The following is a 23,348-nucleotide window of genomic DNA, read 5'->3' as shown; positions in this document are numbered from 1 at the left end:
TAAGAAGCCATCTCACAAAGGCTATGGTATGTAGATAAGGATTTCTGAGTCTGAAGTGAGTGAGTGGGTTCAGTGAGGGCTCTTGTGGATTTTGTATTACTTTGATTGTTGTATTGCTGTTATGACTTTTCAAGGGAAATAAATTACTATTTATTGTTCTTATTTGGAAAGGATCAGTAGGCCCAACAGCAGCTGTGAATGAGTCCCATGGTGTTTCTGTGCGCATGTGTGCACGTATAGTAGAGTGCCTGCCCTCAGTTTCTTAAAATCTAAATTACCAAGGAAGCTGGTAGGTGGAAGAGGTGAGTGGGGTGCCTTGCAGGATCAACGCCAAATTTTGTATCTTACACTGACTAAAGCTACAGCACAGTCTACCTACATATTGGAGGGTCTTCCTCTTAATCATGCTTTAACTCTCACATGGACGGAGTGACAGCAAGAAGTCAAAAGGTCTACTCAGTTCTGTTAAGCACATAACAGCTCTTGCTGTGTTGTGAATTATTCAGATAGAAAGTTAAATTCAGGCTGAATTTTAGTCCTCAACGCAAGAGAACATGTAGCAAGATAAACTGATAATAGCAAAACAGGCCTACAGAAATAACTCAGATAATCCTATCATCATCTGATTGCATAAATTAGAGCAAACACAAAGTAGTTTTTTGTTGTTGTTATTTTGTTTTTGATTGTCAGTTTTAGACAGATTAATTTGTCATGAGATAATCAGGACACTGATTTTTTTAATTTAATTTTTTTTTTTATATTATAAAAGTGAATTGTAAGGAATTATTGCCAGTTTTTTGCACAGATAAATGCATACATGCATATTCTTTGCAAACAATGACAGTGGTGCAGGTGTATCTGATATATCACTCTTCATCAGCAACACCTGATGAAGGCATCAGCCCATACAGAAAGTTTAAAAGGCACATTGAGAGCAAAAAGCTAATGTGCAGTAGTAAAAAAATATACATCTCTCAGATCAAACCAAAGTTGTGTTTTTCTCTATTTTGATGACCCTTAAAAAAAAAAAAAAACACAACTTTTTTTTTCTCCCAGTTCTGGTTGGGATAAAAATATAAAACCTTGGAAGTTTGCTGGAATGAGAAAACAACTATTTGGACAATTGTACTTTCCTGATTGTGGCTATCTATGCTGCAAATTTCAAGCTGAGAATAACTTTCTAAAGCAGAAAAGCAACTAGCTGCTTTAACTAGTTTAAAGATAGGTATAATAACTGAAACATGGCTTTACACTGGGGGAAGTCATCATAGTTCAGCAGTGCTTAATGTAATGGTTTTGTTTTTAACCAAAATAGGGAAACCCAACTAATAGGGAAAGCTGCTGATTATAAAAGTGGAACTCTGTTATTGACCACAGATGGAAAGCTCATGACATTCACAATTGCTGATCCTAAATTTAAAGTTAAGATTATTATCAAACAACAACAAAAATGTCAGTTTCTACACTGTGTTTTTTCATTTTCAGTTCTTATTTATGATTGTTCATATTTTCACATCATAGTATTATTTCTTGATGTTTTCTTTGGGCATCTTTCACAAAAGTTCATCAGAAAATGAAATGTTTTTCACCTTTGGAATGCCTCAGGAAATTAAAAATTGTCTAGTTATTATTAGCAACTTCTAAATGGCACTAATCCTACAATTTGACATCAATTTTCTGTCATGAGTAATGCTGAAAGTTGACGTGACAAATAAATCTTTGTTTTCAGTTTTAGCAAACGAGAGCAAGTAAAAACAATGAACTGTGGCACCAAGACTAATCTTTGGTTTAGCTCTCTGTCTCCCAGCAGTCTTTAAAGCATCAAACACATTTCTTCCCAGTTGCATGACTAATAGTCAGCTCCTGCAGAGAAAAATTATACTCTGGGACAAATCTACATTTATTTATTGCACTACAAGTAAAAAATAAAAAGAAATTCCCCCCCTCCCCACCCTGTTTCTACATATCACCATTAGAGAAAATAGAGTTTTCCCTACTGAGATTTTTTTTTTTTGAGGGAACAGAGTGATTTGCACTGGGATTTGTCTCAAAATTATCATAAGAAGCACTAAAAAGTTATTCTAAATCACAGTTTAAATAACCAGGATAGATTTTTTTTTCCAATTTTGTTAAAGAAAGTCAATTCCAATACCAAACCAATTTTGAGGAAGAAAACCTTTCTAATATTAAAATTGCCATTTACCAAAGATAATGAGACAAATTCTGCTTTCCTTTTATCTGGTTATTTTTCTCTAAATTAGGAGAATTAAGAGAATACTTCCATCTCAATTTAAAAACCTGATTTTAAAATGCAGTGATAAGAAAAAACTTAAAATCCCTTATTTAAAAAAAAAAAGTTTTTTTTTTTTTCTTAATTTAATCTTAGTCTAGTATTCACATCAAAATTTGGAACATAGTAGATCTTTAGATTTAGAGAGATATTTTCAGATGTGCCTTCTCCAAGTAGTTAATTGTGAACAGTTCTTGATTGTCTCTTTCCTAATGTAAACATGTTTCTTTAGTCTTTCACTTCAAGGGATAATGTCCTGATGTGTAGTTGTGTCTGCAGTTCTTTTTTTGAACTCTTTCCCATGTATCTAGTTCCTATACCTGAGAGCTTTTTTTTTTTTTTTCCTACAGTAACTTCTGATTGCAGAAACTGATAGCAGACCTCACTTTGTCCGTGTGACTATGCATATTAAACCTATGGTTTATACTGAAAAATTGGTGAATTCCTGTTCAGCATTCCAAAAATATTGGATGCAATCAGCATATTTTCACAGTAGTTTAGAATAGCAAAAGCAATTCAAGCAGCGTTAAGAAAATAACTTATTTTTTCTTATGTGACATGGATTTTTATTCTGGTTATTCTACACTACAGTATAGATCATGTTGTCCCATGTTGATCCATAGAAATTTTATGGAAATACTTAGGAATGTTTTAGGGGAATGATATTTTCTGATGTTATCAGATTTCTTTTGTAATCAGGCAGTGGCTGAGGACCAGGGCCCTTGAAATATACATTTATAATTTCCTAATTCTCCACTTCTTTTTCTTTCAATCATTTATGACCAGTAATTATCAGCATATCCTTTGAAAATTTCTTCAGGATTTCCATCCATTCCATACAAAGAAATGAAACCTTCATCTTGAAGCATTTCTTAAATGTAAATTACTAACTTGTTTCTGTCAATAACACCTTAATTTTATCTTTATTTTAGTTTTAATGCTTTTCACAGCATTACTATTTTCAGCTATTATCTGCTTGTCATATCTGACTTTCTCCTGTGTAATATTGTAATTGTATTTGTAAACTACTTATATTCTTACAACGAGATTGTTCTGAATATTTAATTACAAATAACTTACAACTTTGCTAGAAGTAGAGTTGACAGGACATAGGAAATTTTGAATGTCCGCATATAAGCACTTGTAGTATCTCTCTGAAACCTGTTACTGAGTTGTAACTTTAAGAGGAAAGCATGGGTATCCATGCATCTGGAGACCTGAGCATATTTCAGACATTTCAGAGAACCTTGGCACCAGTGCAAGGTGTATTTTCATTGTGTGCATTCACATCCATTGTCATTTGCTTATAGACATTCTGTAATGTATTGTGTGTTATAATAAAGTGATTATTGCACGAAATCCCACTTTATCAGGGACATATTTTAATTATGTGCCATAAACTGGTTAAAATACTTTTTTCTTTTTTTTTTCTGAAGTATATAGTAAAGCTCCTACTGACTTGAAAAGACCATTTTTTTACTATTAATATTATTATTTTTTTAGACTACAAAGCTCAGTCTGAAGTCAGTAGCATTATGGCACAGCAGCTGAGGATTCAGGTTTTGTAATGTAGAGATCTTACCTGCATCCCTGCAGTGTTTTGATGGTTGTTTTCTTTCACTTTGCTCAATGATAGGACTCAGCTCATGTCAAAATTAGTAAGAATTATTGTTTGCATTTAATAAAAAGTGTTCTTATTTCTACGACTGTTCTTATTTTCTATATCTAAATAAAGCACTCTGTGGCCACCTTGATAGCTGTTAGTAATAGTGAAAATACAAAACAAAACAAAACACTTTTGTTCTTTATCTATGTTGTTTCAATTAATCCTGGGTAATCTAATGATTCAGTGATTTAATTTTAATGATAACATCCAGCTTCAGAAAGGACAGATAATTCCAATGACGAGTGCAAAGGATTTTTTACAGATTTGGTCAACGGAGTAAGAAATGAATTTTGACAGAACAGAAAACTGCAAGACACTAATCAGTCTTCTGATCACTCTGAGTACACTTCTTGTTTATTGTAGATGAATAGCTCAGGCAATTTGCCTCTGACTTATAAAAATGATACATTAGGCTTAAAAGTAAAAATGCTGTCTTTTTGAAAGGATATTTAATTCATGAGGTTAATTACAATGAAATAAAATGTTATAATTCAAAATAAAATATTTTATGCATAACCAGATCTTTTGTCTGATAAAAGAACAAGCACTTCCCTGTGATAAAGCTATTTGCCACAGAGGCTCATAAAAAGAATACCAAAAACTACTAATAGGTAAAAGCATACATTCCATAAATTAAAGCATACCTGGTCTCTTTTTCTGACAAATGTTCTCGTTAACGCAATCTTTAGACAGGATTCTCCAGAATCAGTCCATTTTTTGGCACAGTCCACAGAGAAAGAGAGATGCTCTGTGGTTGGAATTCATTCATTTTGTGTCATTTGAATGTTGAAAATTAGGCTGGTAGAACAATCAATCCTTTGCTTAACAGAAAAATGGACAGCAACTTTTACATAGACTAATCCCTTTTCTATAATTTGGGCACCTCAGTTTCCTCTGTCAAAAGCCTATCACCCATAATAAAAACAGTGTTTATTCTCTGTTTAATTCATTCTTAATGGAGTAATAGAAATATAATTCCTATAGAAATCAATAGGGCTTGTATCACCAGACCTCAGTAAGAGCTGGATTGTGTGCTTGGTGTTTTTATTAATAAGAATCGCTACTTGCTTATGAAAACCACAACTTGTTAATAAAATGAAAAAAAGAACGCAGCAGTTCAAGGTAATTTAGTGTAAGTAAACATTTTCTAGAATGAGAAATGCATAAACTTTTGCCAGATAAAAAATCTTGCTCTGCTGTGTCATGCTGCAAAGTATATGAATTTTGGTATCAGGTTCATTTGGAAACTGCTGCAGTCTATGAATGAGAAAGTAATTATAAATTCTCCATTTGTTTTGATATTTTAGCATGTTATTTATTTCAAGGAAAGAAGGACAGGAAAATAGAAGGATGACGAATACAAGTAGTAACTGTGAGTAAAAAATAAGAAGTGCATTCACTATCATGTGGGATACCATAGATATTACTCTAAATTTCAGTGTATAGGTCAATAAAAAAAAAAAAGATCACACACTTGGAAATGCCTGTTTATAGTAATATATTTATTCTTTTGCTTAAGTATCCATCCTGGAATTTTCACAAAAATTAGCATTTTGGTTTTGGCAATTCTAGTTATTTTTGAATACACACAGTTTCTGAGAGCTGCTTGTTCTTGAACGACTATCAAAATCCCCACCCACAGAAATCTGCTGTTATGTTATTAAACTGTTGTTTGGGATGAAGTTTATGCTCCATCTCACCGTCCTTCAAACAAACAAGCCCCCAAAATGCCCAGGTGAGTCCATCTAGTTCAGTAGTCTTTCTTTAGCAGTGGAAATAGCAGATGCTTTTTTAGACAGAGGATATTTTGCACATAAGGTACCTCATCTTATGTGATCCATTGCCCTCTTGCTTTCACAACATTCACAATTTTGGCATTTACCTGAATGTATAACCTACAGTTTGTGGGAATACACTTTGACAGTCTCCTTATCCTGATTTACTCTACACCTATCTTTTGTGTGAACATTACTGTAGATGACATCGTTGCTTACATTTTAAACAAAGCATGAGATTTACTGCCCTTAAGAGAAGCAGTACTTCACTGCATTCAGAGGAACCCTTATGCAAGCTTCATGTCTTCAGCCTCTCCCATTTGTGAGCTCTGAAATCCTTGCAGAGACCAGGAATGTGAAGCTTGATCCCACAAGGAACAAAGAGTTCACTTCTGGGTGAAACAGAGAGCTTATCATTAGCTTATTTCACTTCAGTATATTTGATCAGGTTAATGTAACTCTTCACGTATTTAAAGTTAAATATGTGCTAAGGACTTTGCCACACCAGTACTCGAGTGCTGATTAAGCCCATGATGAACCTGCATGCCCAAGCACTGGTCTGAGAAATAAAGTTGTGTTTTTGCAGTGGAAAATTCCGCTAACCTTGCATATTCAAAAGTGATTTGCAGGCATAACAGTGGCAAGTATGTTAAGCAGATAAGGGGGAAGTCACACTGTCCCAAAATAAAGAGGATAGCTAAGAAAAACAGGACGAGCAGTGAGAAATCTGTAAAAACTAACAACCACGGGCCCTCTAGTCATGAGAGAAGAAAAAAAAAAAAAGAAAGAAAAAGGAGAAATTAACGGTAGATCAAATAAATTTGTACATATATGGTATAGTAATAAGCGTTGAGTAGTTTGTGAACCCATAGTACTCAGCTAATGAAGAAACAGGACAAATTAAGTGTTGGGCAACAGGGAATATAAGGTTATGATATATTTTTTATATATATTGATATATATATTTTATATATATTGATATATTGCAATTGCAAATAAAAATGCTACTTCATTGAGATCCTTGCCTGTGTTATTGGCTGCAGAGTGCTTCTCACACCGGGTGCACCTTAGCCTGGAGATTCAGCTGAGACAGCAAAGCCAGTTGATCACAAGCAAGATCAACACATTTTCCTTCCTTGCAGTCGCTTTAGTGTCATTCCTAGTTTCAGTATAACAATAACATAAATTATCCTCTGAGGAACTGTGGATGTCCTTTCTGGAGCCTGACGTGATGCCGCGAGCACTCTCACAGGAAAGGGCTGGCAGGGAAAGGGGTGAGCATCCCCAGCTGCTGTGTGATCTCCTTGTCAGGTTACCCTTTTTACTACTCATTTGATAACCTCTGCTCCCTAGAAGAAGCATCTCTAGAATAATAGCATTTGACAGGTAGCGGATAGCATTGATACCACCACAGCTGTGTAATTTCTGGTGTTCTTTCAAAACATATTCTTATTTCCTAACACAGGATTCCTGCTTCCCGCTGCTGCCAGGGCTGGTGTCCCACATGCTGGGCTGCCAGCCATGGCAGCGAAAAATCGGTGGCAGTAGCTGGGTTACGGTCAGTGATTTGCCTTGTTAGGGTCAAAAGATGATCAGAAGAGAGAATGACTGAGGCAGGGGCAGCTGGAGGCCCACTGCAGGGCCGTGGACAGGCTGATGCGGCAGGCTGCAGGTGGGGCCTTGCCTGCTGGGCTGGCACCACACCTGTGGCACATTTCCACGTCAGTTTTTAATGGATCATCACAGGAAGGTGTGTTTCTGCAATTTGTCAGCAGAAAGGGGCATTTTTGTGGGAGAGAGTGTATAGGATAGTGCTGCAATCCTCTTTGATTTTGTTATTTTATTTATTTATTTATTTTTTTGCCAGAGTAAATTCTCTATCTCTGGTAGGGCTCTGGAAGGCTGTGTGTGGTCAGCGAACCAGTCAGAGGTAGGTTTCCAAAAAATGTTACAGTGCTTATGCTGTAAGGTTGTGAAGAGTAACAAATGACAGAGGGATATTTTTGAACAAATGAAATGAGGGAGTCATGGTCTGGGGCTGTCATCTCAATAGTGAGCTGCAAGGGCAGCATGAAAAGCTCTGTCTACCAAGGTGCCTGCAGTGTGGCCGTCGTGCCTTCTCTGGTGTGTGTGGCCTTCCCTCAGGGCAGGGAGGCCTCAGCTGAGGTGGTGCTTTTGTGTAGGGTGTCGGAATACAGCCTGTGTTGCTGGGCTTGCTGGAATCCCTGTAAAATGTGTGTGTTTGGCTCACAAGGGCTTTTGTTGAGCTAGAGAGCAGTCAGGAAGTCCAAGCAATAAGAAAAGGTGTTAAAATATTCTTGAAATCCTTAAAGAAAGAGGTGAGGCCTAGTCACAAAGCATGAATTTCACTGTCTTCAAACGCTAACCAACCTTGTCTTAAAAGCTGAAGGGAATGTTATGAAAGTACCAGGTTTTTGCTATTTGCTTAGAGCTTATACTGTGTGGTGTTAAAAACAAGTAGGGCGGTGCTTCTATCGCAGTAGTTTGTGTCTGTCTGTCTTATGTTTTTCATTAAGAAACAAACTAAGTATCCATGGCACCTACAAATGGAAAGAGAAACACCAGTTTCAGAAGATAAGAAATTTTAACAAAGTCTGTGTTCAACAAGCATGTAGAAGAAGTTATGTTCAGCAACAATATTGAAATTCTAATGTGGTGTAGATCAAGAATTGTACTGAATGGAAGATAAATGCTTGAGACTAGGATTATACATAATAATCCATCTTTATCTTGACTCCCCTTCTACTTGCATGGGTACCATCCCAGATTAAGTGGGTGAAATCAAGCTGCTGTTCAAGTGTGAGCAGAATCTCTTGTATTTAGAGTAAGAGCAGTAAATGTGTGAACTATGTGATGAAGCATCACTTATAAAGGGTGTATATTTTCTCGTCAGTAGCTGTCTTCAATATCAAAAACAGCAAGATCTGAACAATAACAAGGGATTTTGAACTGTGAAGAAATAACTGGTATTTTATTATTCCTATCGGAACATCTTGAGTATGTGAACAAAAACAAAAGAGCTCATAGAGTGTACTGCAGTGGGTTTACATGGCAAGGTTTTGGTAGCAGGGGGCCGTAGGGGTGGCTTCTGTGAGAAGGATCTAGAAGCTGCCCCATGTTTGGTAAGGGTCCCACTGCTGACCAGAGCTGAGCCAATAAGTGATGTTGTTTTGTGCCTCTGTGAGAGCTTATTTAAGATGGGGAAAAAAAATGCTGTGCCACACAGCAGCTGGGAGAGTGAGAGGAGTGAGGAACAGCCTTGTAGGCACCAAGGTCAGAGAAGAAGGAGGGGGAGAGGTGCTCCAGGCGCCGGAGCAGAAGTCCCCTGCGGCCTGTGGTGAGGACCATGGTGAAGCAGGCTGTCCCCCTGCAGCCCATGGAGTACCACGGTGGAGCAGGTGGACCTGCACTGACGGAAGCTGTGGCCTGTGGAAGACCCCTGCTGGAGCAGATTCTGGGCCGGACCTGTAGCCCGTGGAGAGGAGACCACGCAGGAGCAGGTGACCTGGCAGGAGCTGCTGCCCATGGGGGATCCAGGTTGGAGCAGTTTGCTCCTGAGGGATGGACCCGTATCTGGAGCAGTTCTTGAAGAGCTGCTGCCTGTGGGCAGCCCATGCTGGATCAGTTCATCAAGGATTGCACCTGTGGGTGGGACCCCACAGCACAGGGGACGAGAGTGACCGAGAAGGAGCAGCAGAGAAGAAGCGCTATAGACTGACCATAACCCCCGTTCCCCTGCGCCGCTCAGGCAGGAGGAGGTGGAAGAGGGTGGATGGGGGGGAAGGTGCTTTTGGTTTCTTTCCTTTGTTTCTCGCTTCTCTAGCTTGTTAGTAATAGGCAATAAATCTTACTATCTCCCTATGCAGAGTCTGTTTTGCCCATCACAATAATTACTGCGCGATCTTCTTGTCCTTATCTCAACCCTTGAGCCCTTTTCATCGCATTTTCTCCCTGTTCCTCTTTGAGGAGGGGGGAGTGAGAGAGTGGTTGTGGTGGAGCTCGGCTGCCCACCCGAGTAAAACCACCACAGTACTCACACTGAAATGAAACTGAATTAATTTCTCCACACTCAGATACTCAGTCAGGATTCAAGTTAGACGTGGAGGAGACTAGGAAATATAGTTAATGCAGAAGTAAATGTGGAGGAAAATCAGACAGTATAATCACTCTCACTAGGTAACCACAAATGTGCTACAAAAGTGTTTTCTGCTACAAAATATTTAAATGATATTTTCAAATATGGAATATCCTAGGAAGTACTACTCCTGTAGATAGCTGTTAGGTGAAAAGAGTTACTAAGCATTTGAGAACCAGTGTGTAATTCTATCTAAGATTAAGGACATTAATTTATTTATATCAACTGTAGCAGTGAACCACCCCCAAAAGCTTTGTTGAAGTGCTTGGTAAGGTTTCTCCTCATTTTGTTTTCTTCTTATTCTTTGAAGCATGACAATCCTCACTTTAGAGGGACTAAATATGGTAGATTGCTAAGAATTGGAAACCTGTTGGGGGGGGGGGGGGGGGGGGAAGGATCTCCATGGACAAAACAAAAAGAAAAGTCATTAGACTGGGGGTAATAGAGTTGTCTTTTGTATGGGGGTTCGTATGTTCTGACTAACACACAAAAAAAAAACCAACCCTATGTATACATAGAACACCATATCTAATTTAAACAACTCAACAGAGAAGTGCTATTAGTTTGAACAACAACAACAAAAAAAAGCACATTGATGAAATCTTGTTACAAGCTTTGCCTCTGTAGTTACAGTTGTGCTGAGAAAGTTGGACTGATTAAAATTTATGGAAATTATGGTGTATTTTGCTAGTGCACTATCCCATAATTATTTCTGTGGTCCTGTTTCTAATATCTGCAGGCTGCGTTTTGAGAGGCATTGCAGCTCTTATCCAGGGTTCCAGTTGGCTGTCACTCCTGATAAAATCCTGTTGGTTCTGTCTATAACCTGACTGCAGCATGGAGCAGTGTGGTTTGCTGCAGTTAAAAAAAAAAAATGTTTATCTCAGGTATGCAAACAACATATACTCTGAGACTTGCTTGTATTAAAATAATTAGTTTGTATTTATGTGGTATTTGGACTTAAATTTCCAAGTTCTGACTACCAGAAGGAAACATGTAGTGTAGTCTAACAACTCAAGAAGTAACGTATTTTTAAATTATCACCTACTCCTACAGACAATAAATAAAGGCTTTGAAAGCTAACAGAAAGCTAACGATTGTGTAAAGCATTCCTAGTTGAATGGGCTACTGCCTGTCTTGAAGATAAGCTATAGAGAAAGCTGCATTTATATCTTTTAGTAAGGCTTAATTGCATCAGTTGCATCTCACTCCTGTTCCAGATGGGAAACACCTGACATGCCTATTCCTTGGGTGCATTACTTATTAGGTGGATGGATGTTTAGGAATGGATGAGCTAGAGAGTTTTGTCTCTCTTTTGCAGTTACACAGGGTTGCTTTTTCTGGTGCATATTTTTTTGCTCCTCTATTTCTGATGTACTACGGTATGAATAGAACCATCTGTCTATAAAAGAGTGGCTACAGGCTTCTCAATTCTTCCCATGTATTTCAAACTAAAATTTAATCTGAGTCTTTTTTGATTTGTCAGCAATGCTGAAAAACTTGAGCTGACGGTGTGGTGCAGGCAAGGCTCAAAGAGTTACCAAGTTTTCTACAAAAAAGCAGAAAGTCTGTTGTTCTTGCCTCCTATTGGGAAAGCAAGTACTTCAAATGTGGTCTTGTTTTAAGATCATGGTGTAAGATGGGGGGAGTAGCTGACAGCAGTGATCTGAATCACTGTGAGGAAGGCAGTATTCCATGCTTTACATGGATGCTTCAGTTCTCTGTATTTCAGTACGATTCTTTAAGAGCACAGGTTACGCAATGTGGCCATCGTGACATAACCCCGGGAGCTGTTTTAATGGTAACTCACGTTGGAACATGTGAATGTTATTTAACTCTGGCCCCAAGTAGAGCATATTGTAGTGACAGAACCTAGAGGTCACAAGCAAGGCAATTGTGAAGTGAAGCCATGTCGCAAAATGTGTTCAGAAAGATGGCCAAGAAGTCTTAAATTATTATTTAATTATTTAATTATTTATTATTATTATTATTATTAAATTTTCCTTAACTGTGACTTTTGAAAGGAGCTATGTGTGATAATACCATGGTAGATGGCTGTAGCTATTCAGTGAAGCACTACTCTATCTATGGTAGAGAACATCAGAGTTTCTTGGAGCTTTCAAGGTGTTTGTAGAGCAGATGAGCATTTTCAGGCAGTTTAATAACCTTAGCACATCTTTCACGTAATCATTCCTTGGCTGGCTCCTAGCTCCTAGCTTTCCTCAATTTAAGAGCACAGCCCTTCATTAAATAGCAAGGCTGCTAGCCGAGGATATGGAGCTAGCAGGTACACTGTCCTAATTAGTAAGTGAATAAATATATAAAAATCTAATCTCCACTGCATCCGATATTACAGGAGATCTGCTCTTTGAAAACAAGATTTTGGCAAATTACTGAGAAAAGAATAGACATCAGCGTGTGTGTATAAGTAGATGATACTTCTTGGGGGATAATGAACTGCTTGTATATGCTGATTTGCCTCTGTGGCCAACAGTTAATACTTATGGTATGCCTTGTACAATTGTGTTGTATAACAGCTGATTTTGAGACATGATTGTAGTCCAGATGTCGTCAGTTTATAAGGTAACTTGGATACACAGTGCAGTCATGGCTCTAACTGCATTGTATACTGAGACCAAAGTGCTTCACAGTGCTCTCCAGCAGGGTCTGTCATAGTGTTGTTTCTCTCTGAACACATCATTTGTACCAAGCTTCTAATGTGATTTATTTTTCTTTGATAAAGAAGAGAATAGCTGGGTGTCAAGTCTTAAGATGTTCTTAAATTGAGAATGTTTCAGATTTCTTAGCAATAGCTCTATTCTTATCTGTGCACATGCTTAACAAGAAGCAAGAGTTATATATTTATATAAAAATAAATGTATCTGGTATTTACTATTCCCTGTTACCTAGCCAAAAGAAAATATATTCAGACCCATCAGTGTTGGCAAAAATCACTGTCAATTTAGGGTAGGAACTAATGTCAAAAGAAGCAAATGGAACTGTTGGTTTAATAGTAAAAAAAAAAAAAAAAAAACCATGAAGACCATGCAGTCTTGGCTATATATATATGTAAATATATATATATAAAATTATCAAGCAAATGTTGCAAAACAAATAGTTTGAATCCTCTTGTTTCCATTTATTTTTTTAAAATGTATAGGTTTCCTGCATTTCCTCTTACCTAGCTGTGTAGTATATAAAGTATGTTCATGTTCTGTCACTCTAATTTTGTGAAGATAGTCTAGGACAGTAATGATATGTCTAACATTCTTTTATGTAGATCAATCTCATGGTGCTATGGAATAGCGTAGTATTGAAGTGCACATGCTGATAAAAAGATCAAATCAGGGAGAAATTGCTCTACTGTTCATAGGTTTTGGTCAAGAAGGCTGCTTTGTGTTTGGTTCAAATATATGTATCACCCATATCTTACTGATAAATATAAATACGTGCATTATTTGGTGAGGTTTAGACTAATTATTTTGCTTGGAGGGACTTGAAATGATCTATTTTTCCTGGTTGTTGAGGAAGCCTTAAGATAGCGTATAGGCATTCACAAAGAAAAAAGGTGGGTAATATTTCAAGAAGTTGAATCATACAATGTACCCTTCCAACAAAGGAGGCTGAATGGTATTGGTCTGCTTTAGGAGTGTTGCCAGCAGGTCGAGGGAGGTAGTCCTTCCTCTCTACTCAACCACGTTGAAGACGCAGAGCCTTCTGTTCAGGGCTCCTCAGTACATGAGAAAGATAGAGCTAATGAGGACAGCCTAGTGAAGGGCCATTGGAATGGTTAAGGGGCTGGAGAAGCTCTTAGGAGTGAGAGCTGGGACTGTTTAGTCTAGAGAGAAGATTGGCATCTCACAAATGTACACGTATTTGAAGGGACTATATAATGGAAATGGAGCTAGGCCAGTTCCCAGTTTGACAAGGAAATGTGATAGTCAGCTTTTTCAGGTGCTATCGTAGCTCCAGTTGAAACTTAGCAGTGCCCTGAGATGAGCACTGGTCAGTGGAGGTCATACGATCACTAATGAAAATGACCAAGAATTCTTTTTATTATCTGAAAAAGATGTTTACTGGCAGCATGGTAGTCACTGATGTAATCTAGGTAATGGACTAATAAGTCTCACGGGGACTGAGAATGAGGCTTGACTGAACAACAAAATGTAATTCAAACATAGAAGTTTCCCAGATTCTTGGGTTGTGAGATGTGGCAGGATCACACTTTTGCCATGCTGTTGCAGCTGATTCTGATGTATTACTTCTTTATGAAGTGTCTAAGAAGTTTTACTAATGCCTAAAGTATCATCTCCCCAGACATCAAGAATAGGTATAAACTGAACATAGGTTGCAGGTGAAAACAAGTCACTGGATATTTTTGAACGTAGTTGGAGGAAGTTAAACATTGCTACTTTAGGACTGCTCTTTAAAAAAAAAAAAAAACTTTTGTGAGGTTAACTTAGATTTTAGAGAACAATGAATGAAAGTTTCATTTCATGAAAGAATGAGCTACCATGTTAGATAAAACATCAAGTTGTATTGCAATGGTGTGTTCTTTCTGTCTCAGCAAATTGACACCATCCACCTCCACCTCCCACCCCGGTCTGAAGTCAGAAAAATTTTGGTCATTTTGCCCTTTCTGTGATCCAATATGGACCATTGATACTTCATCCTGAATAGATGCAAGATGTTTTTAGCAGGCAAAAGCACAACACATGGAAAGTAAAACTTTCACCACAAAAAAAGTACAATTGGCTGATCTAATGACTAGAAGTAACCAGTGTATCCTGATGGAAAGGAAGACATGCTTTATTTTCCCGTTAAGAGATTGTAGATGGTTTCATTCAAAAATGGTGTAAATAGAATGAATGACATTTCTGTTCAATGAGTCAGTCTTTCACATGTGTATCCTGAGGCTCCTGAAACACTGTTTTCTCAAAACTAAGAGAAGGGAGAAATATTTTAGGCTTGCAACTTCTTTGCATTGTGTAGTTAAATAAACAATACAACTTAGTAATATTACACTTAGAAAACAAGCATGTCACGCTGAAATGCAGTTTATAAGCATACAGCTCTGAAGTTTAATTCCTTTAGTATTCATCAGAAAATAATTTGTTAGTTTGAAAACTTCTGGTAGGTACTTAGTCTAAAAGATGCTTTTCCAATGAAATTGTGATTGAACAACTTTTCAGTGATGTTTACCTTACTAGTGCAGAAATATTGCTCACAATTCTCTTTTCATGAGTGGCTCTTGAGACACTTCCATCTCTGATAATATAACTTTTCACTAGTTGAGTACGTAACCCTGACCTTCAGTCTGTATTTAATGTCAAGGTTTATTGTGCTGAACTTATTCAGAAGAATTAACCTACTCTGATTTACACTTAAGAATATGGCTGAGATTCTGGCCTTTGCCTTCTGAAATATAAGCTAACAAGAAACCAGAATAAGGGAAGTGACAGATAAAGAAAATACATGGAATACTGATTTCTTTTAAACAAACATGGGAAAAATTAGGTAGATATTACTGGTGATGTATAGGAATCATTGAGGGGCATTGACTTTTACCAGCATAATATTCAAGTGCAATGCTTATTTCAGTACCTGGAATAGTTCTTAAAAGCCAGTGTCATGGGGCATAATTCAGTGACTAAATTACATGCATCTATTTCAGATATCCAAGAGGAAAAAAATACTTATAAATGTATATATTGCTTTGTGGTTTTCATTCAGAGAATTTCTGTATTTGTGTCTTAGTTGCTGTTGGTATCCTCTCCTGTGTGCTAAAAATCTAGATTCAAAGGTGTTCAGTGAAGTGACCTGCTATGGCTGTTGAAATGAATGATGACTGCCCCTTGTTGTTATGCTTGATATACATCTCCAATTAGGCTTAGGTTAACAGCAGCAGATCATGAAGTGAGCACACTTAAGAACTCGATTGCTGAACCATTAAAAAATACTTTGAACTATATTGTCAAACCCTATAGCTAAATACATTTGTGTAAGCTAAAGGGCTTGGTTGTAACTTGGGTAGCAGTGGGAAAGTAACTAAGATTTATTTTCCTTACATTGTGCTTATGCCAATATGGTCAGAAAATGAGGATTAATACCTGTGTGACCTGATAAAGCCTGGTTCTTTTTGACTGCTACTTTGATTGGGCCTTGGCAAAACAATTATCAGCTCCACTGTGTGAAGCAATCCCCTTTGTATCATACAGGCAAGTTCTAGTATGGGTATTAAAGTATATGAGCCCAACTTTTTCTTTTCTATCAGAATGACTTACGTTCACTTCCTTTCAAAATAGAAAGGGATAAAAGCTTAGCCAGCATTATTTAACTGTTAAAATGTGATCCAAGGCTTGAAGTGTGCTCTTCTTTTTGGGTGGCAGGGGGGTATAAAAAGATGTGGGCCTACTGCTGAACTCTGATGCATCAAGTCTTGTGAAGTAAATGGTCTTGCTGAAGGAATCAAATCCCTTCATTACCGAAGCTGAATCTGTTGAGGTATTGAGCCCCTTCATTCTCTGCTTTTCAGGTTCCTGATCTGATGGTGCCTGGAGGGATGTGCAGCTGATGGTGTGCTCCAGAGTGACACTGGTGAGCTCTAACCCTGCTGATGTTGGTGACTGTGTATCTAAAAGCACATTTTGGCCAAACTGAGTTGGATGGGAAGTTTAATCCCTTCAGAACTGTGTCGCTGGCTGAGTGCCAAGGATCATAAGATAGACAGTGCTCAGGGCTTGGAGGAAAAAAAAATGGGGAGGGGTAGCTAGGGGGAGGGATGGGATATCAGTGCACAGAGGGGCCTACACTATTGCTTTGAGTAGGGGGCATGTGTAAATTTCCTGAAGGCTCTTGAGCAATACATGTTAGTACTACTATAGGTAATGTCACTTGGTAGCCAAGTACAATGTGGTTTTTGAGAGCTAGTTCCTGGTTCCTCAATATGCAGAAAAAACACCGTGATGTTTGCCTTTATTGTTGGTCATGTGCTCAGAGTGCTGCCTTTGCCTTGCTTGAACCCTAACTTTCTAGCTACGTATCTGAATTCCTTCATATGTGCTGGTATGGTAAAACCAGTTGCAGTTTTGGCATGGTATATATGCTTAATACTACTCTTATTCAGATCTTGTTTGTTAAACCATATATTTCAGTAAAATATATTAAAAATGATTTTTTGTTCAAGTTAAGAAAGAACCCATTATTCTAAAATGAATTAAAATATCGAGTTAAATACAGCCTCAGTATTTAATGATGAATTGAAACTACTGAAATGCAACATCTGTCCACCCAAGTTGTAGCTACAGTTTTTCAGGTATCACTTTATTGGTATGGATTCTTCTATGAATCAATTGTTTTGTTTTATATGCTTGCTTCAGAAGGCTTGACTGTTAAACATTCAAAATACCAGCATATGGAGTCAAAATTAGGATGAAAATTTTTGTTTTTGTAATCAGGTTCATAAATGAGACATACTATTTCTAGAACCCTGCTTATAATTAAGTATTAAAATAGACATTTTCTGAGATGCAGTGCTGCTTCAGTAAGAGAAAATATTTTTCAAGGTCATTGTGTTCAGAAAACTTCCCAGAAAATTCCTATTGGATGGAAATGCAAAACAACAAATCATTAAGTAGATTTCTTCTTAGTTATAAATCAGTAAGAAGGTTTCAAAATCGGGGAGTCCTACTGTTTCATTCCAGCTAAGAAAGCAGATCAAGACACCTTCAAAATACCGTTGCATTTCATTTTGGCACCTAAATGAAATTTGTTAGGTATAGCGTGCTTATGAAGGTAAGGGTACTCAGTAGTTTACACCTTCTGCACGTATGTTCAGGTTCTTATCTCTGAAAGCTGTGTTTGGCAAGCAGTGATACCCCTGCATCTGCCTCAGGTTGCAACTGGGTATAGAGTTCTCCATTTTTACTCCTCCTGGGGGCATTCAACTGTGCGTAGTGGCACTACTGGTGCCTGCCTTAAAGGAAGGTCTGTGGGAACTCATGGCATTTTATGGTATTTACTTAGTGAAAGTGCTTTGCTTGTTGTAAAAAGTCTTGATAGATTTTGTGTTAAGTTCTGCTTTATTACCTATGACTCAGAACGATGCCAAGTGGGACTTTGCAAGTGTTATGGTTTTATTCATTGAACAAATTACTTCAGTTGTGGGAGGGGAAGGAATTAACCAGTAGATGTTTATCATGAAGGTTTCTCCCTCCCAGATAGCTCTTTTGTTGCAGACGTTTGTGGAACTTCTCATCTGTAGGTTCTCCCTGCCCTGTAGTTGTTTGAGTAGGTTTTTTTTTTATGGATGGTAAAATAGTGATATGTGGGTACTAATGGTCGTATTCTGTGATGATGTTCAGGCAGCAGAATAACAATCCTGGAGTCTCTTGGATTAGAAGGGACCTTGAAGGACCATCTGGTTCCAACTGCCTGTTATGGGCAGGGATACCTTGTACTAGACCAGGTTGGACCCATCTGGCCTTGAAACCCTCCAGGGATGGGACATTCACAGCTTTTCTGGGCAAGCTGCTCCAGGGCCTCAACTGGTCCTAAAAAAATAAAATAATAAAAAAAAAAGGCCAGGATCTCTTTTTGAAGTAGTGCAATAACACTTAGGAAAAAAAATAATCAGAGTAATCAGAAGTGAGCTATACAATGTTAAGTAACTTTAAATTGTTTTTGTGTACCTCCTCTTAGCTTGTTGGCAGTTTAGGTTACTGCAGAAAGTAAGGTCTTGAGTCCAGAAGAAATTGCACAGAAAGAAAAGGCCTTGTGAGCAGGTCATTTTGTATCACCAAGAAAGCCTATGATCAAGTTCACATTACTGCTGAAGTTACGTTAGATGAATAATCAGAATTCTTCCTGTAAAGAACCAACTGAGGAAAACCAGGATATTTAAGAAAGTGGAGACAGTATGAGAAACAAGTAGGTGGGGAAAAAAATCACACTGCATTTGCAGACTGTATACTAAAGAATATTCTAGGAGGCTGAGAAGGTAAAGTTTTTCCTGTATGCTATGGCAGCACTTGAGCTACAGTCCTATTAGTGTTTATAAACAAAATGAATCTAAATGTCATTATCGCTCATTAGGAATGAGGGTGCTGAAGGAATATGTGAAAATGGCTTTGTAGAAGATGGAAGGAGGATTTTTCTGGATGATACTCCTTCACCTTGCTCTTCATTATATGAATGCCCAATATAGGAGGAACAAAAACTCTTATAGCACGAAAAGTATATAATTAGACTTAAAGACAGGATTTTTTCCTCTTGTTCTACATTGTCTGAAGCAAAGCCTGTAATTCACTTACAGAAAGGGGAGCTCCTCAGTGGCAAAAATGATTGCTTAGGCTTGAACAGCAGGGAGCTGTATGAAAATTGTCAAATGCTAATCAGACAAACTGGAAATTACTGGGATTTGTAAGTGGATCACTTGAAAATGGACAGGGTGGTAATAGAAAGCAAAATAATTATTTGGACACCAGGTGCTCTTCTCCCAACGAGACAGGAGACCCATCTTTGTTTCCCAACAAAAAAATAGTTGGGAGTGACAGATCATAACAATCTAATAAAAGAGGTTGTGATGTGTCCTAAATAGGTAGAGAATTTCTTCACTGTATAGAAGGAACTAGTGTTGTATATTGTACAAATGCAAAAGAAAATATTGTAGAACTCATCCTTTGCAATACCTGCATCCATATAACACTGCGTTATTGACCAAACTGCATATAAATATCTTTTGATGTTAATCCAGCTGCTGAAGAAACAGGAACCAGTGTGCTTTTTCCTTTTATTCGGTTACATGGCTGTATACAAGAGTTGGTGCAAAACAATCTGCCAAATCCAAGATGGTGTTTTTTCACAAGAATTCTGCTGTATTAAAAATGACTGCAGAACTGTCTTTTGCAGAACGTTGCAAACAGTATTCTGCTTGTGGAACAGTAGCCTCAAGAGGTGTTGGTTGCTTTCAGCTCTGGAAGGTCTGTTGCTTTATGCAAGTGGCTTTAATGCAAGCCTGTTGGTGGAAAAAATGGCTAACTTTTTTTAATGAAATGAATGTTTCCTTGAAGAACCAGAAGGAAAAGAATACATCTTAGGCCCTGATTTACGTGTATGTGTTTCTTGATACATGTGTTTCAGTTCTGAACGCTTTTTATTTCCTTGAATTTGTTTGCAGTCATGTGAAGCAGATACAAGTCCCCAGGTCCTAAGCTTCTGCAGTTGGAATGAGTTTCCATCTGTATCATTTTGCACATGGCATGATGTGCTTGCAGGGAAAAAAACAAAACCAAATTATTTTTTTCTAAGTCTTTATTTTTGCTTTCATTTTCCTTTCTGTATAGCTCAAAACTCAGTGAGCAAAATACTATAGGTCAGAAGATTTAGTTGTGAATCTGTGCAGGTAGCTGCTTTAACCAGTGATTTAGTACACCCTGTACACAGGGAGAAGCTGTCATCAAGTTAGTGATTGTCATGAGTCTGAATCCTCTCTGGGGACTCTGGCTTGAATATTGAGAGAAAATCTAAGAGATAAGTTCTTGCCTATAAAGTTCTCCTTAACAAGTCAGATGATTACTCTAGCATTGCTTCATGACCAATTGTGAATTAGAACAAAGCATAAAGCTGCCAGTGTGAGCTCCATCTGAAAAGATGTCTGTACTGTGTTATGTTAGGATCATATGATAGTTCTCGATGAAGGGAGATGAAGCAAGAGGATGATCAGATGTGCAGCTCCTCTGATTTGGATCAAGCTAAAATCTTTTTTGTGACATAGCTGCTGTCAGTCCTCTGACTTCTTCAATGCTCAGACTTACACACTTCAACTGTTGTAATATTTATTAATAGTATTCCATCATCAGGAACTTGTAGTGATTGGCTGATTTTATAGTATGACTGTATAAATCTGTATGCAGTTTGTTTTATTTTTAAACATAATAACCTATTTCTCTGTGTTAAATAGGTACATTGATAAAGGAATATATATTGACTTTGAACTGGAATTACCACTGGCTAATCTTTGAGAAGATGAATAAGTCATTTGGTATTTAATACTAATAGTTTCAGTTTTTTTAATCAGCTCTAAACATGAAATTCCAAGTAATTTAATCCTTCATTTTTAGTAATGCTTAAGCCTCCTCATAATGACACAGCTTATATTTCCATGTATATGTGCTGTGTGTGTTCTATGTAAATAAGAATTGGAGAGAAAAAGTTGGTAGGTTAACAGCCATGTTTCAAAACTAAACGAAGGAAAAGTAGCCTGCAGATGAAAAACTTAAAAATTCTTACTGATATTTTCTCCTGTTTAGTTTTAATTACCTTCTGACTCTTATTCATCCCTGTCCAGATTGTTGGAATGAAGTTTTCTATCTGTTTTTACATTGTTGTTGCCCAAGATGATATGAAATAAGATTGATATAATTTTGTCACCACCCTGTCATGAGGTAATGCAGGAAGGTCGAGAGAAAAAGAGCTTGGAGATAATTACTTCTGAAGCTCAGCATGTATTGGGTAACAGTTGATTTTTATGTTTATAGTATGCTGAATATTTGCTAGGCTGAAATGGTAATCCTTCTAATTACTGTAATTCCTGCCTTGTTTCTAACAGCTATTTCCATCACAGAGATGGGAGGGAATGGGAACAATGAAAAGGGTGGGTGGTGGTGGAGAATTGGTGCACTAGCAATTTTTTTTCCTACCTCTACTAAAAACTTAGTAGTGGGAGGAGAGTAAGAGTAAGATAAGGCACTGACAGAGCAAAGCAGAAGAGCTTTGCTACCATTATCTTAGATGAAAAAAGGACTCTGACCTGTTCTTCAACCGTTAATTTAGACTGCTGCTACTGCAGTACCTAAGGATTTGGCCAGGTTTTCTTAGAGCATCAATCTGAAAGTATAAATTTCATCATATTGCCTTGAGCAAGATTACTTATTCTAAACCATTAGAGAGAACTTTCCTAGTATTCCTGTGAATTTCTAGAATGTGACTTCAGTTCCAATACGCAGTACTTCTACTCGTTATATAAAAACTGAAGTAGCAATAGAATGATGAAGGTACCGACTCTCTCAATTATAGAAAAGCATTGAAGGGAAGAGAAGCCTCTCAATACAGAGATTGAGAAACGTGCTGATATGAACATCCATAGCAATATGCAGAATGGGTTTGCAACTATTTCAACTCATGGAGTGAGTTGTCGTTTTTTTGTTGTAGTTTTCCTTTTTTTTTTGATGAGCTTCCAGAGCTGGCAAAGTCATTCCTAGTGAGCTCTTTATGTGGACATTAATGACTGAAAGTTAAGCATTATGACCTTTATACTGGGAGGCCTGCACAGATATAATTGTAAAGGCAGAGCAGTATAGCGTAATTTTACTAATGAAAAATATCTTCTACCTCCTCTTAGAATATATTGTCTAAATAAAATTCAGAGTGTCTAAATAAAACTCTGACAGCACAATGCTACTTCTTGTATATTCTTTGAAGGCTGGTTATTTCTGAAAACAGCCAATGAAATTTTGGAAATTCTGCATTATGATCTGTTCCTCTAGACTCATGGAATCGTACAGGTTAATATGCATATTTGGAGAGTTTGAAGTTGTTTTAGTTATTTGCACTCTTCACCCATCCCGAAGTTTAAGTGCAGTCTCAAACTGTCTCCAACTAGCTTTGCATTCACTCAAGGTCAAATGTTGATTTCTATTGCCAGGAATTTCATGAAAAAGGTGTGAAATAATCCTCAGATAGTAATAGGGATTTACAATGGAAATGCTATGTCAAGTAACAGAATTGATTACAAATGTTCTACTATGTAATGAGGAACAATGTGCTAATGTGTTTACAGTATTTAAATATCCAACTTTAAAGATATGATTTAAAAGGGCGTATTTGAAGACTTCTTTAAGCATCCTCAACCCTTATGTAAGAAAAGCTTCCAAAAATGGAAATGTCAAAGTAGTAAATTTAGCGTAGTTGGCATATTAGTTGTTAGCTGAAGTTATCCTTAAAGCGCATTATGTTCACCTAATAGCTTGGATAAAACTTGACGTTGGTTGGTACTTTTTCAAGGGCCTTTAAACAAAACAAACAAAACAGTTTCATCTTGTAATAAAAAATACTCATCTTCTAATGCATGGAGAACTTACTAGCCCATGAAACAGATTCACCTCTGATTCAAAGGGTGTTCAGCCAGGCTTGCATGGGCTTGTATTTTAAAACTTCATAGTTAACTTTCAATAGACGTTTCTGACTGTAGAAGTCATATTTTTCTGCAACATTTGTTTCTTTAATACATGATACACCGTTGTGGATCATAAAACATGTTTTTTGTGGTGCTTTTAACTTGCTGAATTCTCAAGTAATTGCTCAGCTAATAATAATAATAAAGCATATGTAATCTGAGCTCCTTGTAATTAAAAATACTTTTTAAGTATGTTTACTCTGCATTTTCAATTAAGACTGTTAGAG

The 23,348-nt window shown here is 37.3% G+C and overlaps 1 protein-coding gene across 2 annotated transcripts in view; it reads left to right on the top strand.

The window, feature by feature from the left end:
* Nucleotides 1–7,614: 7,614 nt before the first annotated feature.
* Nucleotides 7,615–23,348, top strand: part of LUZP2 (leucine zipper protein 2) — a 252,885-nt gene continuing 237,151 nt past the window's right edge. The window contains exons 1-2 of one of the 2 annotated variants that reach the window (XM_013177762.3): nucleotides 7,615–7,661; nucleotides 16,423–16,484. The gene's annotated coding sequence lies outside the window, so the exon portion shown is untranslated. Of the gene's footprint in view, nucleotides 7,662–16,422; nucleotides 16,485–23,348 lie in introns of those variants that run through there. The other variant, XM_048050882.2, reaches the window with a different exon arrangement.

Source organism: Anser cygnoides, chromosome 5, assembly GCF_040182565.1.
Source record: "Anser cygnoides isolate HZ-2024a breed goose chromosome 5, Taihu_goose_T2T_genome, whole genome shotgun sequence".
In the NCBI taxonomy this organism is placed as follows: domain Eukaryota; kingdom Metazoa; phylum Chordata; class Aves; order Anseriformes; family Anatidae; genus Anser; species Anser cygnoides.
Note: the sequence above shows the minus strand (reverse complement) of the source record. Positions and strands in the feature narration are given on the sequence as shown.